We start from the raw sequence: 13,527 nt of genomic DNA, 5'->3' as shown, positions 1-13,527 counted from the left end.
GTTGTGTAGGTACTTAGACTATAAGTAGGTGATGAGATTATGTAAGGACAAAATTTTTTTATGAGCAAGGTTTAGAATGAATTAAGGCCAAAAGCAATTAAGGTATTGTAAAGAAAACTAATCCAACTTCCTTTTTATATACTAAATCACTCATTAGTTCCATGGGTGGTAATTTTGAATAGGTTGCTTGCAAATGATAAGTTATTTGCGTAGAGGAAAAATATAGGTAGCAAGTGAAACTTTTGTTTTATAAAGATGGAGAGACATGACAATTTATTTTTTAGTGTATTCAAAAGCAATTTAGCAAGAGATATTGTTGCTATTTACATTGCATCAACGACCTATGCAATAGTGTTTGGAACTACAATAGGACGTAACGAAGCTTAATGAAAAAACACTTAATGCGAAGGGAGAGTGATGCTCCTTAACAATAGTGAATTCTCCATTTAAAAAAGCATTGTTTATGTCTACTTTCTTGAGTTTCTAGGCTTTTAACACAACAACAACAAACATTGTATGAATTGTATTTGACATTACAATAGTTAAGAGTTCCTAAATAGTCATGGGTTGTAGTGTGTGAGTACCTTTTGGCTCTAAGCCTAGACTTGTACCTTGCAACTAAGCAATTTAGATTTCCTTTAATACAAAAAATTACATTTACATCTAACTGATTTCATTCTAGGTGGTAAGTGTTGCAATGTTTAGGTGTCATTCTTAAATAAAGCATCAAGTTCTTTGTTCACTACATCTTGCCATTTTAGATGTGTTTCCTCATAAATGTTATTAGGTTTTTGTTTGGAGAGGAGGTATATGATTTTAGGTATGTCTTGGTTTAAAGATACCAACATTGCTTTTGGTAACCATTGGATGAGTATTAAGAGTAGTGGGTGGACGGCCATATAGATTATTGTTAGGAATGTTTTATATAGTTGGAAATAACAAAATTATAGGTATCACATAAGTGATTTATAGCGATTTATTTTCTTTTCTTTTTTTTCTGATAAGTTGTAATATGTATAAATATGTACTTTGGGGTAGATTGCAATAATACTTGTCATCCAAATTCTTCCATTCTTCTTCTTTTATTAAATTTCATTTTCATGGTATCAAAGCCTCTTGGCTCAGTATGTGTTTCGTTGCTTTTAAAAAAATGTATGTGTATTTTTATGGGTCACTTTTAAAGTGATCGTTAGTGTGCACCGCCGTCATAAGGAAGTGTGCAAATGTCTCCTCAGCTAATTTGGAAATTTAGACAACCTGAATGCGAGTACATGAAGCTCACGCACAATAAAAAGCCCTTGCAAACCTTCTTCACTAACCAATACATGAAGGCACGTGTGACACCACTTATTCACTAAATCTCTACATTGATGTCAATTCACTACTTTGACCTAAACCTGGTGGTTGGGTGTTTAATTGGAGATGGCATCAAGGGTGTTTAGGGGTTATTTAGGGGTTGATCACTATTTGTCTTTGTTTTCTCACTATTTAAAGTCTGATGGGAATTTTATGGTTTGGATAAAAGTAGTAATGTTTTGGGGGTTTCTACAAATCATGCTTTGAATTTGAATTTTTGGGTCATTTGTTATTTTGGGTGTTTGATTTTATTTGTGATTGCTAAAGTTACAAAGTAAAAATGAGTGATATGATTGTTGTGAACAAGACGATTCTATTGATGTCTAAGATTATAAAGTATAAATTGAACAGATTAAACTATCTAGATTGGAGCAAGAATGGTCAAATTTTATTTAAGAAGTATCGAAAAATATGACCATTAGGTTAAGGATTCACCCCCTGATGATACAAATCAAGCTTGGCTAAGAAATGATGCACTTTATTTTTGCAAATCTAGAATTCTATTAACGGTGAGGTAACTGTATTGATCAATCATTGTGAATTTGTGAAAGAACTTATAGACTATTTATATTTTTTATATTTTGAAAAATGAATTATCTCTTATATGTGTGCAGTTTTCCAAGCATTCTATCATCAAAAAAAGTAAGAAAGGTATTTGAAAACCTATTTATGGATTCAATAGGGTGTATAAAAGGCTTAATCTTTTGTTACCATTTAATTTGGATGTGAAAGTTCAAAAAACTTAACATGAGAAAATGATGGTTATGAGTTTCTTTTCCTACCTTCCTTCAAATTTTGAGGCTACCAAATCTCAAATTCTCTTTACAAGATTTTTTCTTGAGAGTGTTACATCCTAAAGACTCTTATATAGTTTAGACCACTAATAAAGCTCTTATGAGTTATGGTAATAAAACAATAGGGTCAATTAAGAACGACAATTGTAGTGATAATTGCATTTAGTAGATAGGAGGAATTGCGTATTGCTATTATCATAAGCTAGGATATGCAAAGCTTTATTGTGTGAAGCTATAGAATAAGACACGAAGATCACAGCCAACAAACATTGCAAAATCAAGTACTGAGACCATTCTTCCATCTAAAAAATCAACTTCTTCTATCATTGCTATAGTCAAGTCAGGTAACTTGACTAAGTGTCTTCAATTTCCTCATCATCCAAATAGGTTATTCATTCTAGTATTACAAATAATATGATATGTAATTTGAAACTCTTTTTCACCTTTAAACCTCACACAAACATTCTTAAAGTTTTGTTGTCAAATAGTTTAACATATTGTGTCCTTGGATCTAAACCATTCATCAAACACCATCTATTTCTTTAAACTTTGTGTTAAACTTAATTTCCCTTTAACCTAACATCTATTAGTAAGCTGTTATGCGCCTTGGTGTAGGATCTAGTCACAGGTCTAGACGAGAAAGAATTCTTGCTTCGACCTATGGTTACTCAAAAGGCAGATTCGTCATTGACTGAACCCCCTCTCAAAATAATGTTTCTTTTGATAGAATAATTGCTTACCTCTTTATTTCATATTGGCAGCCTTTTATAGACTGTTAATAAAAAAGGAAAGAGTCCTAATTGACATAAAATAGAATTCATAACTTAGAGTTTATGAAGGAAACAAAAACCTAATATAGTAAACCTAAAACTCTTAGTAAAACCTGATATAATAAATAAATAAAACTAAAAACTCCTATTGCAATTAAAGCGTCCATATCATTACTCCCATTCTCGGAATTGAGCTTGTCCTCGAGCTCAAATTCAGAATAAACTTCAGAACTTATCCAAAATCATCTATCTCATCATCATCTCGCTTGACTTCAACATCTGGTACTTCTATCCAAAATAGCCTTTTACATTTTTGTCCCATGGAATAAGACTCGTCACAATTATAAAACAGCCCTTTAGCCCTTTTTTCCGCCATTTCTATCAGTGTCAATCTCTTAATAAATGGTGCAGAAGAACCTATTTTGCCGTTGTTCCCTGTTGGTCCTATTGTTTGTCCCCCTCCCTTTGCAATGTTCTTAGTTGTTGGAATGATTGAATTGCTATCAGTGTTTTGGGAAGTTAACCAGTTTAGATTAGTTTGAGATAACATCTTGGAAGAGACTTTTTGTTTACGTTCCAAAGCTCGAGCCATATTCATTGCAACTCCAAAGTTTCCCAGTTGTTGCATCTCAATATCAATTCTAAGTTCCTCTACCAATCCAACAGTAAAAAAGTGTACTTGTTGTCGAGGTTTAAGATCAGTAGTCCTAGCAAGTAGTGATTGAAATTGGCGTTGATATTCTTCTACCGTCCCAGTTTGTCTCAAGTTTGCAAGTTCCCCCAAGGGGTTATTACTCATAGGTGGCCCAAACCTAAAATGACAACACTATCTGAAGCGTTCCCAATCCAGATTTGCCTCCTCTTCTTCGATTTGATCAAACCATAAATGTGCCTCTCCTAAAAGATGGAATGAAGCTAGGCTGACTTTGTCTTCTTCTTTGGTCTGTTGATTGCCAAAAAAATTTTCGCATCTTTTTAACCATCCTAAAGGATCTCCAACCCCATCATAAGTGGGAAATTCCATTTTAGAGTATCGTGGCACCATGCCCCACCGTGTTGCGAATCTGAATTTCTTTTGTTGCCTCTACTGCTGCTTTGTTCTTCATTATTTTTTTTCTAAATCCCCTTTCGTTGTCTTTTGGACCGAAAGAGATAACATCGCCACCTGCTCCTTTAACGCTTGTTGCCTTGTAGCCATTTGTTCCATGAATGCCTCCAGCTTGGCTGTCAAAGTTTTTTTGTCACCCATGACAGTTGGCTCCGATACCAAGTTGTTATGCACCTTGGCGTAGGATCTAGTCACAGGTCTAAATGAGAAAGAATTCTTGCTTCGACCTATGGTTACTCAAAAGGCAGATTCGTCCTTGACTGAACCCCGTCTCAAAATAACGTTTCTTTTGATAGAATAATTGCTTTCCTCTTTATTTCATATTGGCAGCCTTTTATAGACTGTTAATAAAAAAGGAAAGAGTCTTAATTGACATAAAATAGAATTCCTAACTTAAAGTTTATAAAGGAAACAAAAACCTAATATAGTAAAACTAAAACTCTTAATAAAACCTGATATAATAAATAAATAAAACTAAAAACTCCTATTGCAATTAAAGTGTCTATATCATAAGCTTACTTCTTCCATAAATTGTTGTGTCTTACTGTTTCCTTATTATTGCCTATTTAGGATCTTGCAACGAAATAGATTATTGGTAGAGGCCATAAGTTTGCAAGTCTTTACGTTCTTAATACACAAGTGTAAGATCCATTGCTTGTTCTAGTGTCGTGTCTTCTTTTAAGGTACATTGCCAGTAGTCATCCTTCCTTATATTCTTTAAAGAAATTGTATAATCAATTTAAGAATTTCTTACCATTAGATTGTGAGTTTTGTCAATTTGCTAAGCATCATCATCTTACTTTAATGTCAATTTGTTTAATCTCATCTCTAATGTTCCATTGTGTTTATTGCTTGACATTGTTTGATTTAGATGAGGCTTTTTCATGTATAAGATTTGATTCAATTCCAAAGAAATGAAATTTTTTTCATTGCTTTTAAAATGGTATTCCTTCAAAGGGTATTAACCCAAGAACTAGGTAGAAGTAACAACTTTGGTTACTCATCAACTATCAAATGACTTTGGAAATCAAATCTTACATTTTCTGTTTTTCACCCAAAAAAATAAAAGGGAACTTTAAACTTTGCTCTAACTTTCATAATAACAAAGAACTGAAATAGTCAATGAATTGGGACCATGCTGAGTGTAATTTCCATGAAATCTAATTTTTTCTTTAGTGTTACTTGAAGTCTCCCTTTATCATAATTAATTACAATGAATTTTTACAATTATAATATTTTCATAAAATTATTTATAAACGAAATAGGAGAAAAAAATTATTTTACATATTAAATTATTAAGTCTAACCAAACAAAGGAAAGAATTATCCTTTCCCTTACTTTCTTTTCCTTTTCCATCCCAACCTCCGATCAAAACATAGGCTAAGATTTTTTTATATATTTTTTCAATAATTTTTGATTTAGTTCTTAATGGATCAAGCTTAGGTTTTTGTTTGTATAAGTGAATTTATTCGTAAATATTAATCTAGAATCTTCATAAATATATAATTCACCATTCTTTTTTCTTTTTCGAAATTAATGTATTTACTGTTGATTAGACTTTATCATAAGTTGGGCCACTCGGCCTGGTCCAAAGGCCCTCCCGAAAAGTAGGAGGATTTGGATAAAAATATAGATCTAAAAAATGAGTTTGGACAAAAAAATGAGGCCTGTTTTCTAAACAAGTTGAGCATTGAGTAAGCTTTTTTCTTTATCAGGCCCGATTTGACCCGGACTTACAAAAAAAGTTGTTTTTTTCTACTATTTTGTTGTCATTTCGCTATTATATTGCAATTATTTTGTTGTTATAGTTTAGATATTGTATAAATCTTGTTTTATTGTTAATTTTGCTACTATTTTAGAGACATTTGCTTACTAAGTTGTACTTATTTTAATGTTATTTGAGTATACATACTTTTTTAATTTATTCTCAATTTATTGAGAAAACATTTGTTTTAATGTTTTTAGTATATTTGATGTATTATATTTTTAAATTTATTTTATATAAAAATAATAATATAAAAAATAATATGGGTGAGCCAAACCGGGCTAGGGTTTTAATATTTTATCCAGTTGGATTTGGACAAAATTTTAGGTCAATTTTTCAGGCCGGCTCGACCCATGATCACCACTACTATAGATAGCTGTGATTAATCTTATTGTACTTTATGCTCATGAAGAGAGATTGGACATCCGAACACATAATTAAGGGACAAAATGAACTATCACCGCGTCATTTCTTAAATCCGCATAAATAAAAAATTATTCATACTTTAGAAAAATGTTATTCATTAATAATAAATAAAAATTCTTGATATTTAATATAAAATAATAAAGCATAAGTATTATTAATTTTTAATTATAAGTAAATAAAAATCTGGATACCTTCCTTCCTTTGCATTGTATGCTATTCTGTTATTTTAATTTGGGAACCTCACCCAACCAAAGTAAAGAATAAGTTCCATTGGCTTTCGCATTTTTAAAGATTTTATGTAACTTTTATTAAAAAATTTAGGTTATGATGTGGTATAATTTTAACATATGACATTAATATTATTATTATAAAAATAAAAGCAATTTTTTAATTTAAAAATATTATATTAATTATTATTGTTATTGGTAGTTTTGTTAAAAATTATGAAATTAACATATTTATTTTTTGTTAATTATATGCACGGGCATATCTAGGGGTTGGTAGGGCTCAACCCTAAAATAGAAACTATACATTTAGGATATTTAGAAAATTTTAAATTTTAAATTTGTAAATGTAAAGTTACACTTTGGCCCTTAAAATAAAAAATTGATTTAATTTTTAAAAATAATAAAGATATAGGCTATTAAAATTTAAAATTTAATTTCGACCGCCTAAAAAAATTTTCTGACTTTGCCTCTGATCATATGACACATCACATGAGGGTAGCTTGATCAACATGCCAATTTAATAAATTTTGATAGAAAATACTTATGATTTTAATGATTGAACTGGAATTTTTAAATCAAAATAGTCAAAGGACTTAATTTCTAACTTTATAAGTACATGTGTTATATCTTAAATTTTGTCAAAGTACATGGACCAACAACATATGTTAATAAAAATTAAATAAAATTATTTTATAATAAATATAAAATTAATGGTATATTTATATATTTTTACTTAAAATGATAATTAAATATTTTTTAAAAAAGAATTGCTCACATTTTCAGTTAATCAAAATCACACTTTTCATTTACAGGAATAAATGTTTGTTAGTAGAATGGAAAATCATGGATTTAAAATATTTATTTTAAAATTAATTGTGTTTAATATTATATGTAATTGCGGTGTGTGAATCTCTCTTACTTTGTGCACATGTTATGCGTGAGTTGTTTTCGAAATTTTTTGACTTTGTATAGTTTTATCAGATTTTTCGTCTGCTATGCTTAGTTGGACATATATTTATACTTATATTGTAATTATTCTTGTACTATATCTGTATTAATGACACTTTTAAAAAAAAAAACTAGATGAGGTTGAAAACTAATAATTACTAGAAATTCTATGATACGCGTATGCGTGTGGAAATTACGAATTTAGAACATCGATATGTGTTTGAAAATAACATACAATAAACAACGAATTGTATGGTTTGAAACTAGTAATATGTATGATATTAAAATAAAAAATAAAAATTATAAGTAAAACGAAATTTAAATACGTAAATACATCATATAAACAATACTAAATGCATTACAATTATTTATCATGGTTTTATTATCAATTGTGAGTTAGTATCAAGTTAACTTGTGACACCAACTCAATTAACAACATTATTAATAGGGTAAACTATCAAAATCGTCACTTTTGTTTACCTCAGATTACGTTTTAGTCACTTATGTTTGAAATGTTACGTTTTAGTCACTTACGTTAACATGTTGTAATATTTTAGTCATTGAGTCGTTAATTGCCGTTAATGAAGTAACAGTAAGCTGATGTGGCATATTAAATCATAATTTTAAACAAAAAATTTAGGTTAAATTATACAATTGGTTTTCATATTTTTTCGTTTAAAGAAATTTCATTTTTTTCTTTTATGTTATTTTTAACTTTTTTTTCTCTATTTTTCATTCGCTTCTGGTTCTCCCTTTGCTTTCTTCCATTCTCTATCTCTTTCAATGTAGTTTTTCTATATTTTTCATTTGTTAAAACTAGTCCCTAAACTTTAATTTTTTTTGAACAATTTAAATTTTCTTTTTATTTATTTATTTTCCTTTTCTTCTTCCCTCTAATTTCAATTATTGAAGTTCAAAAGTTTATATAAATGTAAAATATTATTAATATAATTATCAAAAGGTTAAAATATATTAGTCCCTATACTTTAATAAAATTTGGAATTTAATTTTTATATTTAAAAGTTATAAAGTTTTCTAATTATTTTAATTTAAAAATGCTAGTCAAATCATTAAAATTATAAGTATTTTTGTCAAAATTTGTCAATTTGGTATGTTGATTAAGTCGCCTTCATGGGACGTGTCATATGATTCACGAAAAATAAACACGTTAACTTGACAAATTCTAATAGAAACTACCAATGGCGATAATGATTGGACTAGGATTTTTAAACTGAAAAAATAAGAAGATTGAATTTTTAACTTTTAAGTGAATGGACTAAATCTTAAATTTTATAGAAGTATAGAGGCTAATAGCATATTTTAACCTTACCAATAATCAAGATGTAATTTTCATCGGCAATGGGCACCTAAAAGTCAAAAGATTCTGCCTTGTGTCTTGTCAATTACTGCACGCCACGGCCCACGCAAGTGGTTTATAGTGTTAATTTCTTTCTTTCTTTCTTTCTTTTTTTTAAATTATATTAGGAATAAAGAATTATTTGATAAATTGAAAATTAATTTTGAAAATTTAAATGTTCAAAAATTAAGCATTTAAAATTGAATTATAAAATACGTTTATCATGTTAATTAAAATTAAAATTAATTAGATTATTTGATAATTTAAAAATACGATTTTAAAATAAAATTTGGTAATTATTTGATACATGTAAAATTTTTATTCCACAAGAGAAATTAAGATTTTGTTATATGTCTTATATATTTTTAATTTTTATATACAACTTAAGGACACATGAAAAATATCAATCCACTTGTAAAGTTAAAACTTTCCACCGTAAGTATACCAAATAATTATTCATAAAAAATGAAAAGCAAACTAATGTAATCTTTATAAGTGATAAAGGAACTTTTATTTAGGTGCTATTTGATAAATTAAAAATTATATTTGATAAATTAAAAATTAAGTGTCAAAAATTAAATATTAAAAATTAAGTGCTAAATTTAAGTTATAAAATCTGTTTGATATATTACCTAAAATTTCTTATGGAATATAAATAGATTGTTCGATAAATGTAGATTTTAAATTATAAAAAAAATTATATTATATATTTTATTTTTAATTTTAAACATTTCACCTTACTTTTAAATAAAAGCTAAATTTTATAGTTAAATTTTGATAGGATAATATAATATTAAAATATATAAAATAAATAAAATAGAATTAGTTGAAAATATTCTCTATTAAGTGATAAGCAACTCTTATCTACTTATCATTTTCCATACTTTTTTATAGAAAGTCCTACCGAATTATTTTATTTTAGATTATCAAACATGTATTGACGTAATTTATTAAATTTTAAAATTAAAAGTAAAAAAATTGTATTTATTTAAAATCCAGAAATGATTTTTTTAAATTATAAAAGTAAATTAAAATTAAAATTTATTTTTAACTTCTAAGCTACAGAATAAATTAATCAAATCCAACCAAATATATTTAATCAAATTCAAAAAAGAAAAATATAAATTGAATAAAACAAATGGGTTAGAACTTAAAATCCTTCTTAATTTTCTCATTTGTGAATCCAATGGGCCTCAATTCAACTGTAAGCCCATTTTCTTGTCACCCAAGGCCCGTCATATGAAAAAGGAGGTAGTAGGCTTGGAGCACTAAGTTCTTGATGTTTTAATTTTCTTGCTAATTAAAGGTATTTATAAGTCGGGTCGGATAATATTAACGTAATTTATACTTTTTCAAGCTTGACTTAGCTTGAAATATGAATTTAAAATTTTATCCTAATTTTTCATTTTAAATATACTCATATTTGTTTTTGAATTTTTAAAAATATTTATATTTTTAATTTAATATTTAATAATTATATATTTATTTTTATTTATTAAAATATTTACATTATAACATTACATATTACTATAGAAATAATTTTTATGTGTTATAAATTTCATAATATTTGTAAATAACATATTATAAACATTGAAAATGGATTGGACTAGGCTTAGGTCTTGAATGTTCCAGTCAAGTTTAATCCATATTTTAAAGAAGGCTAACTTTTCTTTGCTAAAATTCAATTTTTAAGCTTAATAGTTTTACTTAAATCCTTTCAAATATTGAATTTTAATAAATAGCTCGATCCATCAACAAGTCTAATTATATTCTCTAATTAAAAAGTCATAAACATTTTGGGATTCCTCTCTTGCTACAAGCAGTAATGCTATCTCAGAGCTTAGTGTCAACGATAATGGCGTTTTGTCTAGATGCGAGAGGGGAAAGAACAGCGAATCAAATCATTATTCTAATAACAATCAATGTGAATCTAATTGGATTTGTATTATTAGGGATATCAGTTTCATCTATGGAAGAAGGGCATGCATCATTTCATGCAGTCATTTTAGCTCCATACAGTCAGAAATTCAGAATCACCAAGAATTGTGACATTAGGAGCATGCAGTCCACCCGCTGGAAATTGCCCAAACTTTTGGACATAAACTGATTCCGAGTGAGTTAAGACATGAAAATGGCTCAAATTTTCATGCAATCAGGAACATTCTTGTATGAAATATATATTTAATCATAATTTTCTGTAGCTTCTATCTATCATCTCTTGAATACCCTATGCTACATTTTCAAGAATAATACTACGATTCTTCATAAGTTCCCGAATATCAGTCTGGATCGGTTCAATCTTCTGATGCGGCCTCTAATGGCGATCGAAGAGCATTCTCCTTATGCATTTGAGCAGGATTTCACGAACAGCGATTAACCGAACAAGAACCGATTCCACGTTGGCGTGCAAACTTCCTCTGTACTTGACAAAATTCTACTCGGTTATTGGTCAAGTATAAGAGCAGCAAACTTGCCTTCGAGGTTCCCATCTGTCCTATCCATAAGGATTCGAAACTTCGGGTCAACTAGTTGGCTGATTGTTTGCATTCCTTTGATGTCTGCAAATGTAGCACATTACCACGGCCATCTGCTGCTTGATATGGTTATCAATCAAAGAACCATCCAAACTTCCTTCAATCTAATTAGCAGTCCATTTGATAATACTCTAAAATGACGTGTTTTTATATATTAATCATGTGTTTATTTTGAGCTTGAGCCTATTAATTTGAGCTATTTATGTCTTTTTATCTTTTAGGGACTAAATTGGAGGCGAAAAGTAAATTCAAGGGAAAAAGCATCAATTTGGAGATTAAATGGGCCAATATGCAACGTGGGACAAATATGGTGCCAAAAGTGTGAACATGGAAGGCACAAGGACATAAAAGCAAATAGAAGAGATTTTATTTTGGAAGACTCTATTTTATTTAATTCTATTAGGATAATTAATATTAAGATAATTATTAGGATTATTCAAATTTAGGATTTTATTTTAATTATTTTTGTTTATCTTTAATTAAATGTATTTATCTTTTTAGAATTTAAGTTCAATTAGACTATCTCCCTAGCACTATAAATAGGGGGTGAAGTGACTCTATTTGGGAGCATATTTTTCTGTAAACACTCTTCCCCAAAAGTCTTTTGTTCTTTCATATTTCTTTTCAATAAAATTTCTTTTTCCATATTCTTATTTATTTGCTTTTCCTTCATTATCATGAGCCACTAAAAAACCCTTCTAGCCAAAAGTTGTCAATATTTCCCCAAAAAGGGTTCTTGAGGCCTAGAATCCTTACTTAGCCTTCTCGCCAAGTATTCATCGTTTCTCAAGACTACTGGTGACGATTCCGTCCATGGCCCTTAAGAAGTAAGCTTTTCAAAGATATGCAAAGGCGGCGCTTTGTATGTTTTGGAAGGATGCATAGTCGGTTCGTTAATTTACTGCGTCAGAGGTTGGCGAGCCAAAGAGACAAAATGGCGTGGGATTCGCCATTGAGAAGCGTTGATCTAGCATAGATTACTGGCTAGAGTCAGGTTCCCTAAAAAATCGTAAATCTAATCTTTAGAGCTGGTGTTCGTAGGTGTCCTATTCCATTATAACTGGCTTACTTGAGTCGAGAAGGATCATCTAAAAGCCAATGATTGAGCCCAAGGCGGAATGAGACAACTGGAGGCTGGAACTTTCCCATAAGAATTCCTTTTCTCTTAAAACTCTCTTTATTATTTTTATTATTTTCGTAATCATAATTTCAGTAAACTTTAAATTCTGTTTTTATTTTATTTTCGCTTCCAAAATCAATTCTTAAAATTCTGTTTTTTATTTTTTTATCCAGGAACGCAGGTTTTCTTGAGCACGATTACGCTTGAGATTCGAGAGACAAGCATTCAGTATAATCCGGTCCCTGAGGATTCGACCCTACTTCCCCTTTACTATTTCTTTTTCATTATTTTACAGGGAATAGGATATTTTTGGTGCTCTCAAAGACCGCATCACCATTCCTGGAAGTCACCAACAAGATAATTATCGGCTCCCGATCTGACCTCAATATCAAACCAAATATCCCGAGCATGATTCCAATGCAATGGGACAGAAACATTTTGTATAACTTTATATCGATGTATACAATTAAATCAAAATTAAAGTTACCGTCTTTTTTTGTGTTAGCCTTCGTTGAAACATAGATTTCAGATTAAAATAATTCTTTATATATGTAATATAACAATTTAAAATGTTGTTAATTCAATAATGTTATTAGTGGTTTGAGAAATTTTAATCAAATTAAATTTTTTATATAAAATCAGGAAAAACTAAAATTAATGTATAATAGTATACATTTGCATGTCATCAAACTTTATCATAATATCCATAGCTATAACTTGATCATTAACGGCAGGAGGTACTAATTATATATTTAATCATAATTTTTTTTCAAAATTTTTACTTCTTTTGCAAAGAATCAAACCATGCTATGCCCTTATTTAATTCCAAAGAAATGACTTTTCAGAAGCTACTGTTTTAATCATTTCTCTAAAATGGCATTCCTTCAAGGGTATTGACCAAAGAATTAGGCAGAACCAACTATCAGATGACTTTGAAAATCAATACTTACATTTTCCAATTTCTTTTACACAAAGTCAATAAGGGACCATGTATCATTTTCTTATACAAGAAATATGATGTTTTTTTGAAAATATATATAGATGTACTTGAAGTTCCCCCATGGATAAGCCTACTCCCAAATACAAATCATTCTCATCAATCAAGAAATTGTTTTCAGATTG

This window comes from Gossypium arboreum, chromosome 10 (genome assembly GCF_025698485.1).
Source record: "Gossypium arboreum isolate Shixiya-1 chromosome 10, ASM2569848v2, whole genome shotgun sequence".
Classification (NCBI taxonomy): domain Eukaryota; kingdom Viridiplantae; phylum Streptophyta; class Magnoliopsida; order Malvales; family Malvaceae; genus Gossypium; species Gossypium arboreum.
This window is presented reverse-complemented; position numbering follows the sequence as displayed.